The sequence below is a fragment of the Pteropus medius genome, unplaced genomic scaffold (assembly GCF_902729225.1).
Source record: "Pteropus medius unplaced genomic scaffold, Ma_sr-lr_union100, whole genome shotgun sequence".
In the NCBI taxonomy this organism is placed as follows: Eukaryota; Metazoa; Chordata; class Mammalia; order Chiroptera; family Pteropodidae; genus Pteropus; species Pteropus medius.
In genome coordinates this window covers 3,902,079-3,915,020 of record NW_024354498.1, presented here as the reverse complement: position 1 = coordinate 3,915,020, position 12,942 = coordinate 3,902,079, and the positions used below count along the sequence as shown (strand labels likewise).

The following is a 12,942-nucleotide window of genomic DNA, read 5'->3' as shown; positions in this document are numbered from 1 at the left end:
CTCAGTGAATAATTCCCTCAGAATACTATTTTTTCATGCAGCTTCCAGGATGCCAAACTCTCTTTGTTTTCCTCCTACTTCACTAAAGCCTCTTTCTCAGTTACCTCTGCTGGTTCCTTTTCAACTCCTGGAACTGTAAATGTTGGAGGACCCCAGGTCTCTATCCTCACATCACTTCCTCATTTGCCCACCTCCCTTGGTGATGATCTCTTTAAATAATATCTGTAGGACTGATCCATCCCCTCCTCCATTCCAGGTTTACATTTCCATCTGTGCCTACCTGGCATCTCTATTTGGATGTCTAAGGAGCACCTCAAACTTAACAAAACTAAGCTTTACTAAAGTAACCCTCCTTTCCACCCCTCAAACAGAATCTTTCCCAATTCAATCAATAGCAAATCTATTCTTCTATGTTTTCACGCTAGAAGCATTGGCACCATTCTTGACTCTTCTATTTCTCATACCTCCACATCTATAACATCAGCAGCTTCTATTGGCTCTATCTTCAAAATACAACCAAGATCTGGCCACCTCTCGGCACCACCACCACTGCTACCATCCTGAACCAAGCCACCATCAGTTCTCAACTAGATTATTGCAATAACTTTATAACTGGTCTCACATTTCTACCCTTGATCTCTTAGAGCATATCCTTAACACAGAAGCTAGAAGGGTCCAGTTAAAACACAAGCCTGATCATATTCCTACTGTGGCTCAAAGCCCTCCAGTGGCTCTTCTTCCCACTTAGATTAAAAGGCAAATTCTCATAAGGTCCCACCAAAAGCCATCTATGATCCACTTCCTTATCCTCCTCCTTCCTTCACCACCTCTGTGACTCTATCTCTTGCTAGTCTCTCCTCACGTGCTCTGCTCCAGCACACTAACCTTTTGTTCCTCAAATAAGCTAGACATATTCTCACCTCAAGACTTTTGCACTTGCCATTTTTTCTGCTGGGAACACTCTCCCTCAGATATCTGTACTGCTTCATTCAGCTCTTTCACACCTTTTCTCAAATGTTATCTCAGTGAGTCCTTCAATTTTCATTTTTAAAACTCCTCCCCCATCTTGGTATTCTCTATTCTCATTATACTTTTATTTTTCTCTATTGCATTTATCCCATCTGAAATATCATGTTTTATATATTTATTTGTTTGTTATATTAGTTAGGGTATTACCAAATAGCTATAAACAAGAAACCACAGAATGCCATGGCTTGCCAAATATAGAAGTGGACAGCTAGACCAGTGGAGTATCTCTGCTCCAAGCATTCACAGATAAAGTCTTTTTACTTTATTGCTCTGCCACCTCCTATGGCAATGTTTTCATATGCATGATTAAAGCTAGGTCACTACTAGGTCTAGGTTTCAGCTGGTAGACAAGGGGAGAAGAACATAAAGAAGGATAGCCAAAGTCTGAAAGCCCAAGCTAGAAAGTAGAGTAAGTCACTGCCGGTGAGAACTTAGTCACATGACCACACCTATTTGTAAAGGAGGCTGAGAAATGTAGCTTAGCCAAGCATCTATTTTCCAAGGAAGAGGTGAAAAATGGATTTTTTTATAGAACCATCACCATTTATTATCTCTATCCTTTCTCCTCTTTCGAATAGGAGCTCCATGAAGGTAGGGATTTTTGTTGGTCTTTTTCATTTCTGTATGCTGAGTACCCAGAATAGCTCCTGTACTTGAAAAGAGCTCAATAAATATTTTTTGAATAAATGAAAGAATTGTGGCTGTAAAGGCTTTCTTCCTGGGGTATACAACAGCAGACATCTCCCCAGGACAACTTGACATTGATTTTTTTGACTTTATCACATGAAGCTCAGTAGAATTCCTCATTCAGGGAAGTGGGGTCTAAAATTTCTCTTACTGTATTTCACTAGTGAAGCAGGTACAAATTATACATCCACTAGTGTCACACAAAAGCAGCTCCACAAAGGGTCCCCTATATATTGAAAGATGACTTTAGCCATAGGAAGAGGAGTGTTCTCCCTGGTTTAGTAAGGGGTCCTAGAACTATGTCATAAGTGACTCAGGATATCAGGAGTTATAAGAAGTTTTTGCATCAATAAGAGACTATTGGTTGAAATCTTTATCTGTTCCATATTTCCTAACACAACAATTTTATATTAGAAATACATCTCCCTGTCCCTAAAAATGGAGGATATTTGTGCTGCTAATTAACCAAAATTAAAAGGGTCTAAAGAGCCTGGAGAGTGGCCACACAAAGGCTCCGATGGTCTGTGAATTCAAGCTTCTGTCTCATACTATCTTCCCCTGGCAAACAGAACTCTTCCTCAACTCACTCGCCTTCCCAGGCAGAGCATACTCACACAACAGTCTTCCTGCAAATGTTCAAAATATAGCTTTTTAAAACTTACTGAGTAACCCAAGACTCCTTGCAACAACCTTATAGGCCCAGTTGTATTTTACCAAAAGTTTCCTAGTGCAAACAGATGCCTCTGATGTAAGGGTTGGCTCTTTTGGTCTCCAACAGTGGCAGAGAGGAAATAACCATGAAGCCCAGGAACAGAAAAATAGTTTTCTTCCTTCAGGAGAAAAAAAAAATCCCAACACCATTTTCAGCTTAAACTAAGCAATGGAACAAAGCATGAGACTACAAATTTTGTCTCTTAACAGTATTTATCTAAGGTTCGTGTCAACATTCACAATGGGTGTTGTTTTAGAGATCAACTCAAACTCAAAGAATTAAGCTCCAAAGTGTTAAGCTGGCTAAAGTTATTTAAAACAAATAATGATGAGGGGTTTGGGGGTTTTATTTTTGTTTTGCTCTTTACATCTCAAAGTGCAAAGATTTAAACTTAAAACTTCTCCAAGTGATTTTTATAAATGTAGCTAAGATTGAAGCATCATTCTGCCTCCTTTTCAAAGAATATGTTGCTAAGTCACAATATGCTGATGAGCTCTGGTGCAGAAGCCATTTTAGTAAGAAAACCAATTGCACATTTGTTTTTGGAAATTATTCTGAGATACTTATCTATCGTTCCGAGCTTTTTTTTTTTTCAGGTCTTTTGGAAAATGGTAAACACTTCAAAACTCATTAAAAATACTGACATTTTAATTTGTATGCTTCCCTTATTGAATATTCTGGGGCATTGAACAAAAATATTAGAGAGGAAAGCAGAAGTGAATAAATATAAAGAAAATGAAGACATGGCTTTTAAAAGAAAGGGGAAATTAAACACACATGCACATACACATACATACATCAGCACAACCTTTATCTGTGGTTAATGTTTGTTTCCATCCACTTCCAAATGATTATCTTTTGGCCTGTTTTTACATTATGCTTAGTTATCTAATATATTATTTTTAATCCATTCTTTCAGATGTTTAAAAAGACTCATTCTTACATGAGAATATTGTTTTATTTATCTTCTCTTTGTGTTTGAATTTCATGAAATCCCCGAATAACACTACCTAATGTGGGGGAGCTGAAGGCAGAAACTTCTCTGCAGACTCAAATCTAGATGAAAGCATTTTATATTGGTTTCATGTTTAGTTAGAAATTTGTTAAGACTATTTTGAAGGGGAAAAAAATCTAACAGCTTCTATTGAACATATTATTTTTCTATTTTCCCATGGAAATACAATTAGCATTATCCTTTCTTAGTTTCCTTTTCATACTTCAGTTTAGATTTTGGGTGGTAAGGGCTGTATATTAGCCATCAGTAGAAAGCCTAAGTCCCCAATTTTCAAAGAACACCTAAAAGTTGAACCATAATGAATTAAAAAAAAAAGCATCAATCATGAAGTATCCAGAATGGGCAAATCCATAGAGACAGAAAGACTAGTGGTTACATAGACCATGGGATGGGGGCAGGAGGGAGATATAGAGTAACCACTAATAGGTGCATAGTGAAGGGGTTCGGAATGAGCCTCCTCACAATGTGCCACTTTGGCATGTGAATTATTTTGAGCTGAAAGCAATCAAGACCCAGCAGACTTAAGAAAAGTTTTTGCCACTCCTTTAACTAAACCAAAAAATTTAGATAGAGGGCCTGCCTCAAAAAGAGAACTGTTAAACAGAGATAACTTTTTATCTGAATGCCCTATCTGTATGGCAGGACAAACATCTAATTACCAAACATCTACTCTTATTGTCCTGTGAATTGTCCTCCTCCCCTTTGAAGCACCAGGATCCTATCCAATTCCTTAGCCCAATTTATCCTTGGGTCTCATTGTCCTTGTGGGCCTCCCATACATATGTAATTAAATTTGTTTTTCTCCTGTTAATCCATATATGTCAATTTAATTAACAGACCACCCAAAAGAACCTAGAAAGGTAGAGGCAAAATTTTTCCTCCCCTGTAGTAGTTTCTTTTGGAGGGGATAAAAATGTTCTAAAATTAGATTGCGGTGATGATGCACAGTTCTGTAAATATACTAAAAAACATTGAATTATACACTTTAAATGGGTGAATTATATGATATGTAAATTGTATATCAGTAAAGCTGGGTTTTTTTAGTCATGAACCATGACTGTCTTAAAGCAAAGCTCTGGGCGGTGCCCCCCCACCACACACACACACACACACATCCTTCTTGCCTCCTCCTTACCAACTCTAGTCCCAGCTCCACAAAAGCAGGACAGATGTAGGCATCTACTAGGCTGGCCTGAATGGAAGGAACAGGATCTCTTCAGCAAGAAAGACTGAAAATTTTAAACAAAAGAAATTTGAATCATTAATGTTTCCATTTGTGAGAATATTATTGTTTTCCTAAGTTACCTAACACATTTCTTAAACACTAAAAACAAAAGTCTGTGAGTCTTCTTAGAAACATGAATGATAGACAAAGTCTCACCCCATATAACTTTGTGCATAACTTTGCTTAACCAAGTGACAGTGTCATTTATCTTCAGGGATGGACAATAGAGGAATATTGGAAATATATTTTAAGTTTTATGAGAAACACTAGCATGTGAGTAGGGAGGAATTTTACAAAGACTCCGTAGAACTTTTCAAGTATGAAATGAAGAAAGTCAAGAAAGAAGCAAAAGGGATCCTCAATATTTGATCTGCATACAGCTAATCAGAGTTAAAGGAAAGTACAATGGCCACATTTTCCACCCCAACCCTCATTGCCCCCTTCAGGATTCTAATTCCAGAAGTGAGGAAGGTTAGCTGGTCCTCGGGAAACCGGAGTGTTTATTTGTGCATTGGAGGGTGTTTAAGATGGCCTGTGTGAATACATGTTAGTTCTGCATTTAACCCTTTCATTATAGCCTGCCTCAGGGAGGAAGTGAAAATCATAAACCACTCAAAATATTTGAAGGTAAGATAATTTTTTAAAACTATTTTCTTGAATATTGAATGAACATTTGATAAGAAATTAATGTTTAATATCTTAAAGAAGTTATAATAGTATCATTATATATTTTTAAAAGAGTCCTTATTTTTCTGAGATACATACCGGAATATTTTTAGATGAAACAATATTATATTGGGGATTTGCTTCAAAAAATTTAGACAAAGAAGAAGTAGGTGGGAGTAGGGGATGAAACAAGATTGGCCAGGAGTCTTTAATTGTTGAAGCCAGTGCAGCGAGCAAAGGAGTTCATCATATTATTCAGTCTACTTTTATAAATGGTTGATGTTTTCCATGATAAAAAGTTTAAACATTTTAAGAAAAACAGATTTTAACAAACATTCAGAATAAAAGTTAGGGCCCAAGGCCAAAGATGCTAAAATGGGTGGGAGGGCATTTAGTGGAAATGAAACACTTGTCAAAATAATATTCTAGCATTACAATAAGAGAATTGTTGCCAAACGTGAATGGAAATGTTACTCTATAATCAACTTCAAGCGGATGACAGTATTCCAGAAGTGTCTACTTCTTCACCCATTTTAGAAGGGAGTTGACCCAAATAGGAAGTTGCCCAGCTGAAGCTAATTGGAAGTAGCAGGCTGACGCCGGGCAGTGCAGAGAGCACTGGCCTGGCGGCCTCTTGGACTAAACACACTGCCAATCCAAGAAGAGTTTCCCGGCTGAGAGCAGGAAGGAGGGATTTAAGAAAAGAACAAAAAAACAAACTTTCCTTAGGCTGGAAATTATTCTGTTTTGTTTGTTTTGTTTTTTGAGAGAAAGGAAAAAAGAATTAAAATTAAATTCTTACAAATATAAATGTCTCAACAACATAAATGTCCTCCTTCATAAAATTTTTTATTCCTTAACTTCACATTCATGAATTTTGACCTGTTTAAACTATGACACACATTAAAGTTTCAACTCACTAGCATAAAACTGTTTAGGGCCTTCTGTTAAGTAGAATTTTGATACATTCTCTGTGCAAAATGAATTTAGACTACTAACCCAAAAAAGAAGTATAGGAGACTGTTCTTTTTTTCAAAGAAATTTCGTACATTTTTACACCTAATTTACATCCATAGTTATAGTATTGTGTTTGTAATTATACTCTATATCAGAGGTCTCTTTCTGTATGCAGTCAGACAGTAAATATTTTAGGCTATGCAGACTCAATGGTTTCAGCTGCAGCTACTCAACTCTGCCATTGTAGCAGCCATGGACAATATGTGAACAAATGGTTGTGGCTGATTTCCAACAAAATTTTATTTACAAAATCAGGTGGCAGGCCAGATTTGGCCTATAGGGCATTTTTGTCAATCTCCGATAAACTGTATCAATAAAGGGCCTGTATTAGTTTCCTATTGCTGCTGTAACAAATGATCACAAACTTAGTGACTTAAAACAATACAAATTTATTATCTTACAGTTCTGGAATTCAGAAGTCTGCAATGGATCTCTCTGGACTAAAATCAAGGTGGTGGGAGGGCTGTGTTCCTTCTGGAAGCTCCAGGGAAGAATCCCTTTCCTTGCCTTTTAAAACTCTTTTAGACTGCCAGCATTCCTTGGCTCATGGCCCCTTCCTTCATCTTCAGAGATAGCAATGACTGTCAGTCTTCCTCACATCAGAACTCCTCTTCTGACTCTGTCTCTTCCACATTTAAGGATCCTTGTGATTACATTGGGCCTACTTAGACCTACCTTTTAAGGTCGGCTGGTTAGCAACCTTAATTGCATCTCAATCTTAATTCCCCTAATTGCCATATATTGTAACATATTCACAGGTTCCAGGAATTAAAACATGGAAATCCTTGGAAGAGCCACTCTTTCGTCTACCACAGGACCCAAAAGGAAATAACCCATTTACTAATCACACTCTGGGTAGGTTTTTGCTCATTCTTGGCAGTTGGCTCATGTCATCGGCAAGGACGAGGGTACATCAGGAGCAGAAGAATAACACTTCCAGTTTTAAAAGCAGGGCAACTAGTTCACTGTGATACAGAGGACTGTGTATGCATCAGTGTGTATCAGGGTACACTGGGAGGCAGCATGGGACACAGCTAAGAGTGTGGGCTCTGGAGTACAGTGATTCACACCTCTGTTCCAGCACTTATGAGACCTTGAACCAATTATTTGCCTTATTTGTGTCATCAGTTTCCTCATGTATCAAATGGGAATAATAACACCTACTTTGCAGGGTATTGTACATATTAGATGAGATAATGAATGGGAAGCAGCTAGCACAATGTCTAGCCTATAATTAACACTATTTCTGCAGAACTATGGGATTCTACTTTGAGTTGAACCATGTCCCTATGAACACAATAACCACATGGAGAAAGTGTGCTACGGCCTAATTTCCCTGCAAGGCAAATTTTGGTTCTACTCCACTAAAGCATTATAATTGGGTCCTAATTAAGTCTAAAGCAACATTCAGAGGGCCTTAAAATAGCACTATACATAAGAACCTGGTTAATAAGAACCTTCTGAGGGTGATAATACCTCAAAATATTTACTCTCAAACTACTCGGCAGACCATTCACTGGGGAAAATGCTGAGGGCTTGCCAAGTACAGCACATGTCATATGTTAAAAATAGATGTCAGAAAGCCATTCAATTAATGCAGCAGTTTTTATAGTCTTAAGACGTTGTATTAAATTGCTTTAGCCAGGGTATGGGGTAAAGTTTGTTCAAATACATATTTTTCTTATTTTGAGAGTCAATCGTCATATGCTTTCAGTATGCAACATTTCAGCTATTTGGTACATCATACATGTCCTCTGCCAGTAAGGTATTCATAAAAATCTTCTTGGAATCTCTTCATTATTTGTGTTTTAGCATTTTACAGAACCTGAAAAAAGGGCAAAATTAGTTGCCCAAGGCCACCCCCCTCCAAAAAAAACTAACAGCAAACCAGAGAAAGGAATCCTAAATGCCCTTTTGATGCCCCAACCACTAACATACTCATTCGTAGCATCAAATGAAAACAAATCATTCCCTCATACAGGACTTCCATAACCTCAGGAGAAATACTGACATATTGTATCTGAGTCATTTTTCTGTGGTCTGTCTGAATATCAAAATCGGAAGCTCTCCGAGCTGCTCCAGGATGCACACCTATTTTGTTTTTATCCATAATAGCATCCAGAGTGAAGAGAGCATTCTCAAATGCATACTAATTTCAACATTCAGATGGTTTTAGAGGCAATTCATATAGAAAGGAATTCTTTTCTTTGAAGAAAATTATTCCAACTACTAATAGCTTTCTCTTTCACCATCCCTAGGGCTTCCCATGTTTTTGAATTCTCCACTTCAGATTAAAAACTCAAAGTGAAGCTGACTCATGTACTCCATGATTAACTGTAACTTCTCTTTCTTTCTTCCTTCAGATCTTTTCCACAATGTGAATATTTCCTGTGGCAGCTAGCCAAAATTTCTTGGCCAGCCAAACTAAGTGAAAGATGATCACTTTTTTAGCAACTGACAGGTCTTTGAAAGCAGCTTCAAGATTTCCAGTGAACTTGGAGATAAGCTACTATCCAATTATATTTTTAAAAATCTAATTATAAATGCAACAAAATTAGGAAAGGGCGCAAATGGATAAAGTTGTTGACTACTTGCTTAGCTATTTAAGTCTGCATCAGTGGGTTTGTTGATTTGCTTATCAAAATAAATTTCTAAAATACAATCAAAGGTTATCTTATAGCTGAGGAATGTATGTAATTCAACCAAGTCCAAATTTTAAACCCTTGGAAGAACTGGCCATACACATAAAACAATGGCGTTTCAATGCTGTGAATATTAAAGAATTTGTTCTTTTTTAATATTTATCACTATTGTTTCATAACTATCTTATTCTAGTTTCTTTTAGCTGACACATGTGTTTAGAAGTATGCAACTCACAAAAGGATTTTTCAAATGATATCCGTTGGTAGGAAGAACACAAAATGAGCCTCAGAAGCATCTGATGGGAACTAGAATAACCTTTCTGCTATTTGGCAATAGTGTATCAAAAGCCTTAAAACTATGCATCACCTTTAATTCAGAAATTCCATTTCTTGAAATTTATTCTAATAAAACCATCAACAAGGCACCCAAATCAGCTTACCAAAGGCCTTTCTCAAACAAAGACAGTTCCTTCTCTTAGAGAAACTTGGGTGCCAGCTGGAAAACACGATATTTTTACTCATCCCTCTGTACATAGACATAGATAGTCTTTGTGTCTAAATTTACTAGGAACCCACTAGAGTGGCTAAAATGAAAATGATTGACTATATTAAGTGTTGACAAGGCTGTAGAGATAGTAGGAGTGTAGAATGGTAAACCACTTTGGAAAATTGTTTCAGTAAGGGTTAATACACACCTATCTTGTGACTCAGCAATTCCACTACTAGATATTTATTCAAGAGAAATAAAAACATATGTTCCCAGAAAGATTTGTACAAGAATGATCATAGCAGCCTTAATCATAATAGCACCAAACTAGAAACAGCCATATGTCCATCAGCAGGAGAATAGATAGATTGAACTACATCTATACAATGAAATACTATACAGCATCCACAACATGGACGAATCTTATAAACATTTTGCTGAGTGGAAAAAGAAACTGGATACGAATACATATTGTACAATTCCATTTCTATGAAATTCAAGAATAGACAAAATTAATCTATGATGATAAATATAAGAAAGTGAGGTAAGAGAAAATTTCTATATCTTGTGCTGGGTGGTGGTTACACAGATGAATATAATAGAAAAACACTAGTCTAACTGTGTACTTACAAACTATGCATTTTATTATATGTAACTTATATCTCATTTTTTTAAATAAAAAAGAATCACCTGACATATGGCAATGATAAGTGCTCCACTGACTCAAAAGCACACCAAACAAAATAATAAAATAATAAATTTTCCTTTGAACCATAATAGATCTTTTAATAGAATTTTATTTCAAGAATATAATAATCCAGGAAAATTCCAGATGTTCATTTTATAATGCCAAAAGGAATACTAGAACAAGAATAACCTATGAAATAGAAGTTGCTATTTGGGACAAAAGAAATGAAGTGTTCAAGCAAAGAAAAATGGATTTAGAGTTTCTTAAGAGATAAACAGAAGACGAAAGGTTCTTGATGAATGGAATCTCTTATCACCGAAATTGCTGACCAGCTGCATAGATATGACCCTTGGCACTTTAATTTAGTGCAAAAAGATATCCATGATTTCAAGGAATTTATTTTTTACTGTCATTTCATATTTATATGACATCCTTTGGAAAGAAATGAAAAAATTATTTACTCTCAACTGCAGTACTTTTCTCTTCTCCATAAAAGAAAGTCTTAACTTTAAGCCTCATATTTAAAGATTTGTATAATCTGACCCAAAGTTATCTAACCCTTATTTTCTACTGCTTTTCTACACTTACCCTTTGGCCTGGCCAACCCTATTTACTTGATGACTCCAAAAGGACTTACCATCCTCACCTCTAATTTTTGTTCATGCTATTATTCTTGGTAAGGTGGTGAAGTGGAAAGAGTATGAATTGTTTATTTTCACTCTCCTTTTAGCTATTAATTAGCCATGTGATCCACTCATTAACCATGTGAGTTTAGGCAGATCTCTCAATCTTTCCTAACATTGATATTCTTATCTGTGAAATATGTATATTAGTACCTACCCTTATTTTGATATTTTAGTACTCTATTCTGAGTAGTAAATGAGATGGCTGATGTGCCCGACATATCGTACATAATAAATACTACTTCCCTCTCAGATTTCATCCTCACTACTGCCTAGAATTCATGATGCTTTCCTAAATCGTATCTTTTCTTCAGAATCCAACTCAAGTCCCACATCTTGAAACCTTGCCAAACTACCCCCTCTATCACTGAATTAGTCCTTTATATCATACTACCCCTTATTGCTGAAAACTTCCTAAGTTTGATGAAATACGTGAATATAAACATCCAAGAAGCTCAACAAACTCCAAGAAAGATTAACTCAAAGAGACCCACACCAAGATACATTATAACCAAACTTTCGAAAGACAAAGACAAAGGGAGGATTTTGAGAGAACCAAGAAAGAAGAAACTTGTCACATACACAGACTTCCCAATAAAATTATAAGCAGATTTCTCATCAGAAACTTGGGAGACCAGAAGGCAGTAGACTGATATATTCAAAATGCTAGAAGAAAAAAACTGTCAACTGAGAATCCTACAACTTAGCTAACCTGTTCTTCAAAGTTAAGACATTCCCAGGTAAACAAAAGCTAAGGGAGTTTGTTACCACTAGACCTGCCCTGCAAGAAATACTCAGGAGAATCTTACAGGGTGAAATGAATGGACACTAGACAATAACTCAAAACCGTAGGAAGAAATAAAGATCTCAAGGGAAATACATGGGCAATTATAAAAGCTAGTATTATCGTAACAATAGTTTGTAACTCCACTTTTTGTTTTCTACATGATTTAAGACACTAATACATTTAAAAGAATTATTTATGTTTGGGGGCACACAATGTATAAAGATGTAATTTTGTGACATCAAAAACCAAAAGGGTAGAGACAGAGCTGTTATAACTTTAGAATTTTAAGTGCAGAGCAATGAACAGCCATATTTGTCATGCTGTCCATTTCTGTCCTAGATATGAAAAGATAATGTGACTGGAAACAAAAATCTCCATGTGGAGCTAGATCTAGTTCACAGTGATCCTGAAAAGACACTTGTGGTCCAGGGTTACACCATGATTTTGGATTACATAAACTTAATCTTCATTAATAAAAACATAGGAGCTGATTTTATACCTAAAAATAGGTGGGATTTTGGATGCAGTATGTTGTGTGAATATGCTCTATTTCTCTTCATTTTTCTCCTTACCCACCAAAAAACCTTGGTGCATTCAACTGACAGTAAGATGATAGGCCCTTAACTACTGTGTAGAAATGCAACTGATTTTTGCTAGTTGAATTTTCTCCTTCTACTTTGCTGAATTCATTTATTAGCTTTAACATTTTTTGTGGAATCTTTGGTGTTTTCTACATATTAGATTATATTATCTGCAAACAGAGATAACACTATATTGGAGGCCTTGAGAAAACCATCTGACTTTTTCATTTAGTTTCTAGCCCCTAGGCTTTTCAAGTCTTAGATGGAAATACTAGAAACAGAATTCGTCCTTGTGTTTTAAAGTTTATCTATCCAAATCAGAGTTATTCTGGTGCTTTAAAAAAAAATAGTTTGAATGTGATCCTGTAAAACAAATTAGTATATATTGAAATAATTTAAAATAATCTAGTAAAGTTATTTTCTGCCTATATTTGGCATGATTTACAATAAAACTGCATTAAAGTGCAGGATCTATAAAAGAAATATAGAATGATCAGTATTCAAAATTATCTGATTTCTTAATGAAGAATGATAGGGCATTTAGTTGGTTGAGAAACAACATTTCCTTCAAATTACAAGTTAACTCTATATTAGCTTATTGTGGTTTTAGTGTATTTCATCACAGTAGAAGGTTTACCAGGCTTGACGTAGGAAATCTGAATTCTAATTTCAGATCTGTTTCTACATACCTTGTGACTTTAGACAAATCAGTTAATCTCTCTG

At 36.0% G+C, this 12,942-nt stretch overlaps 1 long non-coding RNA gene across 1 annotated transcript; it reads left to right on the top strand.

Moving 5' to 3' along the window:
* The first annotated feature begins 5,242 nt into the window (after positions 1-5,242).
* Positions 5,243-12,410, top strand: LOC120594301 (uncharacterized). Its single transcript, XR_005650538.1, has 3 exons — positions 5,243-5,295; positions 7,110-7,206; positions 8,715-12,410. It is a non-coding gene; the product is annotated as an uncharacterized LOC120594301 (long non-coding RNA).
* Positions 12,411-12,942: the final 532 nt, after the last annotated feature.